This window comes from Nanorana parkeri, unplaced genomic scaffold (assembly GCF_000935625.1).
Source record: "Nanorana parkeri isolate BGI_ZX_2015 unplaced genomic scaffold, ASM93562v1 scaffold44, whole genome shotgun sequence".
Taxonomy (NCBI): Eukaryota; Metazoa; Chordata; class Amphibia; order Anura; family Dicroglossidae; genus Nanorana; species Nanorana parkeri.
The window spans coordinates 605,216-615,117 of record NW_017306312.1 but is presented as its reverse complement, the minus strand read 5'-3'; the positions used below and the strand labels follow the sequence as shown (position 1 = coordinate 615,117).

At 38.5% G+C, this 9,902-nt stretch overlaps 1 protein-coding gene across 2 annotated transcripts in view; it reads right to left on the bottom strand.

Annotated features, from left to right (window-relative positions):
• ATF2 (activating transcription factor 2) overlaps positions 1 to 9,902 on the bottom strand; it is an 87,761-nt gene that overhangs the window by 12,668 nt on the left and 65,191 nt on the right. The gene's annotated exons all lie outside the window — the stretch shown is intronic.

Below are 9,902 nucleotides of genomic sequence, written 5' to 3'. Positions count from 1 at the left end.
GCTCCCGCCCCGCCCACACTGGAACCGGCATAACATCACACCGGGACCGGCAACAGCACGCCGCCTTCTGGGACGTCCAGTCCTCCCCCAGCCAGGTAAGACATCCCCCCAAAATAAGACCTAGTGTCTTTTTTCGTGCAAAATAGAAAATAAGACACTGTCTTATTTAAGAGAGAGAGAGAGAGAGAGAGAGAGAGAGAGAGAGAGAGAGAGAAGAAAGATAGATATAGATAGACAGACAGACAGACAGACAGACAGACAGAGAGAGAGAGAGAGAGAGAGAGAGAGAGAGAAACAAACACTCTGTGATGGCAAGAGGCAAAGCCAAAAGCTCGAGGAGATGTCTTGTCACTTTTAAAAGATTCAGCCCACTAGCATCCATCTATAATGGAGATAACAGTTTTGCATAGACTCACCCTTTGGGAATACATAATATTAAAGCAACACTCAGGAGGTAAATCTTAAAAATGCATTTAAGTACCTCAACTATTAACAAAAATGTAGTTTATTTGTATATCACTCAGCTGTATATCCTCAAATCATCTCTGATTTTGTGCGGACACTAGCCACCCTCCAGAAGGAAGGACACTTTTGTTCCCCAGGGTCCCGATGTGTGTTGTAAAAGTAGCCACTGCTCAAAGCTCGCTCCTGTGATGGACTACAATCTCACATTATTAAACTAAACATGAGATTGTAGTCCATCACGGGAGTGAGCTTGGAGTGTTGGCTACTTTACAACACACACAGGGACCATGGGAAACAAAAGTAGCCACCCTCCAGAAGGAAGGACAGTGTCAGCACCAATTCAGAGATGATTTGAGGATCTACAGCCGAGTGATGTACAAATGAGATACATTTTTGTATTATTATCATAGTTAAGGTGCTTGAATGTATTTTTAAGATTTAACTCCTGAAGTTAGTGTCACTTTAATACATATCAGGCCTGGAGACCTTTCAGCAGTCAAGTATCCAATGTGTCAAAACCAATCGCAGCACTTGATTGCTTTGAGTCTTTTCTACAAGCAGTGAAAAGATATGAAGGCTACTTAAAGTAACTCACTAGCTCCTAGAATAGATAAAACAGATTCCTGTAATCTAGTAAAGCACACTTTGGAGCATCACCTGCAATAAAAGCATACGTAAAACAGAATATCATGAAAAAATACCTTATAATGCGCAAACATGTATCTGACTAATTTCAAATAGTAATGAAGCCAGGCACTTATGTGCTTGAACTAAAATACAGCATATTATCTGGAAGCAAGTGAGATCACATAGAATAACAGGAAGAAGAAGGGAAAAAAACGATAGCAATATTATTAATGATAAAAATAATCATAGCAAAAAAACAAGTATTTTATACTCTTACCTGCAGTAATAAAATGATACCTGGATTCAACACCTTCACTTTCTTTAAAACTATTTTTTATAAATGAGCCCAGCTTTGCCTGAATCACAAATTTAGCATTCCAATATAAGATGCTGATAGTTACTTTAAACTGTTTTTTTTTTTTGCTGATATTGAAGAATGTTACCGTATGAGTTTATGTCAAATCTTCATAAGACATATGTATATAGTTTTATTTCTTGTTTTAAATATTTGCCCTGAGGTGTTGATAGCTTGTAGGGAAATAAAGTCTTTGTTGTGCTTATCACTGTGGAGGGGAGTGTCAGGCCCAAGGAATTGCAAATAGGGTCATTGTTCAGCCCAGGCATGTCCAGATAATTACCATAGATGTTCAACTTCAGTATCAGGTTTATCAGGAGCCAAGACCCTTTGATCTAATAATCCAATCGGAGAGTGAGGGGTGGGGAGTTGTAAAGAGGGTCTTGGAAACCCTCCAATCTCCATTAGGCCTTGGGAGGCAACCAATGGAAAACTTGTCATGTATCCCTATGGACACCAGGGGTATATAAGGACTGGAAAAAGTTAGATCTTTCTCTTTCCTGTAATTGATGACCAGAGGGCCCTGTTTGAACATCTGCTGGTAATTATCCGGATAAAACCTGTGCACTTATATATATATGTTTGTATTGTGTGTTTGTACCATGGTTTGTGCTTTTAGTGATATTTTTATGTATGCTTAGATCTCTTCTTTAGGTTTGTAGTTAAATAGATTGTTGGTTCATTGTATTCAAGTCTGTATACTATATACCAATAAATCCTGTTATTGTGTTGAGCTTGAAAATCTCAGGACTGAATCCTTATAATCTCATACCTGTAGGTGTGAATGCTTATATAGCACATCATAACTTTAAATAGTAATTCAGGTTACAAGAATAGGTGTCCTGTAATGAGATGCCCATGGGCATTCAAGACAGAATGTCAGAGCAGAGTACTATCAATAAGAATGTACAGGAGTCAAGAACAATGTAACCCCCTCCATAAAATAGATATTATAATAGAGAGAAGAGGGCGCCCCTTTTAACCCTTTCGCTGCCAAGCCCTCCGGAACATTTTTCAAATCAGCTGGCCAAGCTGCCAGCTGGAAGCACTTTTGTAGGTCCGTATGCCATACGTCCTTGGCAGCGAAAGGGTTAAATCTTATGATATTAGGTGATTATTTTAACTTTTTCACTTCCTTTAATATTACCTGTGCCGTATGTATTTTGTTCTGTTTACTCCATGATTTAATAACATATACTGTATAAACAATAGCATTAGTATACAGGAGCACACCAAAATCAGAAGGTGACAATTGGCTAGGCTTTGCATTTTTCAGTAAAGCTTAAATACAAGCACCAACGAATTTACACACCGTCATTTATGCTTCCACTCAAAAAATATTTGAGGAATGCTTATGTGCAAAGGGAATCAAAGTTTATTTCAGAAGATCTTCTGACTTCCAAAAACAATTTTTGTCTAGCAATTGTAAACACAATGCCTACAAATTGTATGTAGCATGCACAAAATAATTTTAAATGTCTGTGACCTCTTATCTTGACTTAAAAACACACCAAGCATAGCCAAACTGGGATAATCTGATTGTTTTTTCCTCCTTCCAGCATAATCTCAGGCCTCTCTTGTATAAGAACAGTGTGTACAGCAAGCAACACAATTGCAAAGCTTCTTAATGCGAACCTTTACACTCAAAAAGCTAATTCTACCAATGCATCCCTCTATGTATGATGATTAATAATAACATAGACATGTCCAGTGTAAAATGTTGTGATTATGAAATACTTACACTTGCAGAGCATTCACTTCCTGCTTTGAAAGGGCCACATTACGTCGGTTTGCTAAAGCAATGCACACAAAGCAGAGCATTGCTGGGAAATCTCATCTGTAACCTCATGAGCTCTCAGGGAAAGGCATTTTCTTTCCCTGAGATGATGTGCATGGTCACATGTCTAGTCACATGTGCCAGAAATCCAGGAAGTAATAGGTGAGCTAGTAATCTGCCCTTAGTTAACATGGCCACTGCCAGAAGACTGTGGAAGAAAAGAGAAATAATGGATGCAAAGAATACAAAGCCGGCAATTATCTAGAAGTATGTGTTTGTAGATTGTCATTATTAAACATATCTAAAAGGTGTGTTTGTTGTTACTTTAAAGATATGGGTAAAGGTCCGCTTTAAAACTTCGGGCAGCTTTGTTCAAAAAGCAACCTTCAGCTCCTGTATGAAGATGCCAAACAAGATCTAAATAGGAGAGCTCACTACCACTTTAAACAAGCTGCTAGCATCGTGATGTCAGTGCCCCTCTCTGCACCAATAAACTGTGACTGCAGGGAATCATGATACCACCCCCTCACCGGGACGACCCTTGAGGCCCTGCAATTACAATATGTATTCTGGGGTGAATGACAATAGTTATCATTCAACCCAAAAGAATGAAGACATCTTGAAGCAAAATGCAGTAATTATGAAAACAGAGCCAAAAGAGGAGGTGAGTATTGCAGCCTGTGCTGCTTTTTATTTTAACTTGGGAATGAGGGACATTAAAAAAATAACCCTAAGTTGGGTTTTAAGTTGGAGTTTTAGCTGAAGAAAAACATACATAAAAGTAAATGTATTTTCCTTTAATTGCCTGTACTGGAGAAAACTCACACAGAAATATAGTAAAATGTTTTAAAAGAGTATTTATGGCCTAAATGACAAGCACACAATGAGGTTACTGCCTTCAGTCTGACTGAATTTGCACTAAACATAGCCATATAGCCAGTACTTTCAAGGCATACTTTAGTTTTTTTTCTAAGTAGTAATTTTAGCTAAGAATCCTGAACTAAAGATCACCCATAAATTCCAAGTTGGTTAACACCTTCTGAGCCTGCACAGCACACATTGCAATGCAATTAATACACTGGATTTCAAAGAATACAGATTTTTAATAAGGCAAATATGGCTTAGCTCCAATGGGTTAATTTTCACATAAAATCTTTATGAGCTGTTGAGAACTGGCTGCAAAGTGAAGGTAAATCATTGCAGAAAATGGCAAATGCATTGGAAGTAGAATAGACTCTATAGGCTGAGCAATAAGACTAATGCATTAAATAATTCGGTTTAAGCATGGACAGAAACCTACAACTAGTTAACTTACATGTTTGTTTGTTTTTTGCACGCATCCAACTATTTGCACCTTTCTGCCCAATTTCGCTGTGTAAAGCAGTACAGCACGTTAATCAACTTTATAGATATTAATTTTTTACTATGTTGCTTTTTTTGTTTTTATTTGTGGTTGAAAAGGCTGCAAAGAAAAATGTTCCTGTTTTGCTTGTAACCCTGTACTATATGTAGAAACGATAGAAATGCTAGCCAGTGAATATTCCACAGCTGAATGTAGACAATGAGAGACAGAGCTACCACAGTCAAACTTAAAATATCACCTTTTGTTAAAATAATGATTAAAATTTTTTTGGAAAGCACAAAAACAATTGCTTAGCCAGCTCACATACACGTAAGAGCCTCAGAAAGGATCTACAGACCAAATCCAGGGGACATAGCATAGAAAAAGAGCCCCACACCAATGGCTGGTAGAAGCATTTATTTGAACATAAGAATGTAAAGTCAACATGTTTTGGGGATTAGAAAGGACTCGTTTCATCAGGGCTCAATGTGTTGAGCTAGGATGATAATGGACTCAAAAAGGGCTGAATTAAAAATTATGAATAGATTTGGCTAAAAGGAGGATTCAACAGCTGTATTCTCCTATATCTCCTGGATACACAATAGATAACAGGCATTTAACCTCCCCGCCATTTGCTCTTCAGCTGACTGGAACCAATACAGTGCCTAAAAACAGATGTTGTCTGTTGGATTTCTGGTCATCTAAAGAAAGATAAAAAACAAAGAGCTTCTGGATACATACTAAACTTTGGTAAATAGCACCTATGAGCGTGTCTTAACACTTTCACAGGCTAAGGGGCATCCTTCCATCTTGTTTGGTAGTATAGTCACAAGCATGTAAACATTTATTCAAATATTATAGAATCCCTTTTTTCCCCCTTGGATTACAGGTAGCTCCGCCATTTTTACCATGGCTTTTGGTGCCTCTCCTACTAAGTTCCTGAAATTCCTCACAAAGCCAAGGGAAGGGTGGCTAGAAACAAAGTATATGGGGCATGATGCCATTATGGTAGTGGCTATTTGGACTAGTAATAAAATGGTGGCAATTATGGAAAAAAAAAAAGTAGAGTAAGAGACAATAGTCACACACCTGTAACGTTAACCTCTGCGTTGTCTACACAGGGCAAAGCAACAGATCGACTTTAGCTTTGCCATCCCCATCAGCATATACTTCCTCTCCGTCCTGTGTAAGCCATGAGTCACTGGAGTTATAGCGTGCACAGGGCTATCGACTCACCATGTGACATCACTGATTGGTCCAGCGCTATCACATGGAGTGGATCACATGCTCCACCTTATCTGGAAGTACTGAATATTTGCTTCAGCTTCCAGTGTTTAACATGATGACAGGGGACCATTTAATCCCCTGAATGGGCAAAGTACAAATCTTATAAGCCTACAAACCATAAAGAGAAGAAATATAAAACTGTATCTAGCGTAAACATTCTTCTGTACTCAACACCGTCAGACAAATAATAACAACACTAAGGATACAGTATCTTTAAGATAGAGAACCTCTTTAAAAATATAACACTGTTAAAGCCTTAAACTCCCACCCTCAGAACAAGATCAAACCACAAAAGCTCACAATAATAAGCCTATATATTATTTTGTGCCTACCTGGTAACGTATAGCATAGATGAACTGCCTTTCACCCACGCCAGGCACAATTATATCATTAAGCACAATGTGAGCCAGTCGAAAACTGTTTGTGGTCTCAACTGGCACGCGAAAGGCAGACCTCCAAACGTATTACTTTTACTATCAAATGCAACGTAAAAGTAATCATGGGTCATTACTGCCCACTATGCTGATCAGCTCTGCCAGCATGTCAAGTGAAGAGTTATTAAGGAAAGCACAGGATTGATTAATGTGCGCACATAAAGAACGCTTTAATTATTTCTGTGACATTCAATTTTCTTTACAAGTCATTCTGTTCTTCACAGCCGACGGTTTTGCTGTTGGCAGACAAAGACTTTGTTCTCTTGAAATCTCCGCCAACGTGGGCATTTTAACCCTTGGCGGCTCGCTAGCTAAGAGACAAATGCCAGAAAATGCTTTATCCAATAACACTACTTCCATGAATACTCTATAGCCAATGTGTGATGGAGCAAAGAATGAAAAACTGTACACATGAAGAATTGAACTGGATATATTAATAAAAGCTTCAGAACAGAAAGAGTAGGCCCATCGTTGTTAGGGGCAACTGCTCTGGGCTTCATTTTTTTTAACCAATGGGAATGATATACTAAAGGGAAATTGGCTGTTCACCTTGCAAGGAAACTTTCAATTTGCATTTTTTTTCTTTTACCCCACCTCAGCATAACCAGTCTAGTAAATCTTTCATGAATAAAAAGGGAAAGAAAAGGCAGAAGCATATTTACAAGGTTGTTTGGTATCCCAGGGTATATTAAAGTTGAAATCCAGGCAAACAACTAAATATACAGCTGAAATACCCAAAATGAGCATGAACCTTTGTACCAGCCAAAGGATTTTGAGTTTAAGTGATACCATTTACTGGGTATTACCTAAACTTCAAATGTTCTGCATTCAGTGATGGCCAACAAGACAGTATCAATGGTACAAGACTCTACCACAGCGAAAGGATTTGTAACTCTGTCCAGCACAGTCAGGAGGTTCTCTGCTAGAGTTAAAGAACACAGCAGTGTCCCCTCTCCACCAGCAGCCTGCTGATTGGACAATAAAAAGAGCAACTAAATACTGGTTATGCTCATCCTGCTCTTTATTCATTGAGTGCTGCTGTGCAGGGGATGACAGTAGGCTGATATCAAGACACATTCAGGAATGGTTTTACGTAAAATAAATGTAATGATGTGTAAAAATATTTAACTGTGCATAATTTTTTTAAATATCTGCCTGGAATTTAGCTGTAAAGTGAAGTAAACTGCTAAATGTTGGACTCCCAGGAATTGTTTTCCATAATCTACAGGTATGCACAGCATATTTGCACATTGTGGCACACTTACCCAACAAAGCATCCTGTGCACCCATGTCTGTACACAACCCAAAGCAATGTTTTCTAAAGCTGTCCTTGAATTCCGCAATACTTGCCGTTTTACACATATCCATGCAGATAGTGAAGGTACACTACCGAGACAGTGATTGACACTGTACATATTTTTGGATATCTAAAACTCTCACTCCTGAAGGATCTTGACAGGTCTGGGAAACAGGCATATCAGACACTATCATTGTTATTTAACAACACTCACTCACCTTTTTATATTATCATATCCTAATGGAAAAAAGGTTTAAAGTAGAACTATATACAAAGCTTTTTTAAGTTCTGGATAACATGAGGAAGAGTTAGAACCATTTTCAAGCTTTTATTGCTCTGTCCTCACAGGAGTTCCCCATAAACAGCCAACACTTATAAGCACATATAAGCACAGTAACTAGCAAAACCTCATTTACTAGCAATAACCTCAGCTAGATTTTACATTACAGAAATATTCCTTGATATTGTGCTATAGAATATATTGATACAACTTGGAGTTTCATTGTTCCTCAGTGGAAACAAGACTTCCAAGCCCTAAGGCGTCAAAGGACCCCACACCATTATATGCTCTCCTTCATGCTTCACAATGTGTTTTCCATGCTGCCATGCAGTGTTTAGTGATTGCCAACCATAACACTACATACACTTACAGGGTTATTCACAAAAGGATGAAGAGTTTGGAGAAGGCAGGACAAGTGAGTAATCTAGGTCAAAATACCCGATTTAGAAACATTCTCCAATTCAGCTCACTTTCCAGCTCAGCTATGTTGTCCTAGATTGTTCCTTTCTTCTGCCTTCTCCAAACTCTTCACCCTTTTGTGAATAACCCTGCTAGTGAAAAATCTAACTTTATCTTATCTGTCCGCAAAACACCAGTATGGCTAGCAAACCTCTTTGGAGGTCTTTTCAGCCTTAAAACAGACAGCAATGCTTTTTGGAGAGCACTACCTTCTTACTAATAACTTTTTATGAACTTTGCTTTTGTTAACTGGTTTTCTTATGGTAGACTTACAGTATGGATGCCATCAAGCAAGAGGGGAGTACAGATTCTTACCTGTTTTGTCACCTGCTAACAGTTGTACTACTTATCCTTGTCCTGATCTCTGTAGAATGCCAACCCCTAGCTACAGTAAAAACACCAATTCCTATCTGACTATGTACAAATAGTGACATGCCTTTTTAGAAAACTTGTTATATGCCTTTCTTGCTTATATATATTTATATATTATAATGCCTTATAAGCTTCAACAGCTGTTATTTTGAGTTTCAATGTAATCTCTTTTGATTGGGCCATATTGCACCTTAACAGTATGAAATAAAAAGCTAAGCAAATGTTTATATATATATATATATATATATATATACATACACACACAAGTATACAATAGGGTAGATGAAATCTACTACACCTCTAATAACTGGAGCATGTAACTCCAAATCCCCCATATTCCATATGTCCATTGGGCAGCACAGTAGCATAGTGCTTAGCGCTTCTGCCTTGCAGCACTCGCGATGCCTGGTTCAAATCCTGGCCAGGTCACTATCTGCAAAGGAGTTTGCATGTTCCCTCTGTGCTTGTGTGGGTTTCCACCGGGTACTCCGGTTTCCTCCCACACTTCAAAGACATGCTGGAAGGTTACTTGGCTCCTGTCCAAATTGGCCCTGTATGTGAGATGGGGACCTTAGATTGAGGGCAGGGACTTATGTGAACGTGCACCTATGTAAAGCGCTGCAGAAATTGTTGGCACTATATAAATACCTGTAATAAATTATCCTAGAGTTTCACATGCTTTTTGAATCAATGATCATCATTGGGTATACCCCTTGTTCAGAATAAAATGCTGTGTAAGTAGTTTGTTTAATAAGACTGTATTTGTTAATAAGCCATAAATGTTGAATAGATCACATTTTAGAAGCCATTCATACAGAAATGTCCTAAGGGCCTGTTCACACGACGTCCGTTTTCTGTGCTGACCTGATACGTACGCACTAAAAATGCATCCCAATGTATCCCTATGTGTTTTATGGGCTACAGTTCTCACGTGCGCTGTGCGCACTGCACTGCAGCTAACATACTGACAGCCCCGCTCCAGCAAAAAAAAGAAAAAATTTAAATTGGAACGCATCAAAAACGTACTGCATCAGTAGCACCGCGTCTGCAGATCCGCACCTGATCAGGACCTGATATCATGTGAACAGGCCCTTAGGGTTTACAAACTTTTTTTCATTGCAACCGTACTTTACAAAGCCTAGTGACCAACCGATCCAAACAAGTAAACCAGCCAATAAGATAAATAGTGAACATTTTAATTAATAGT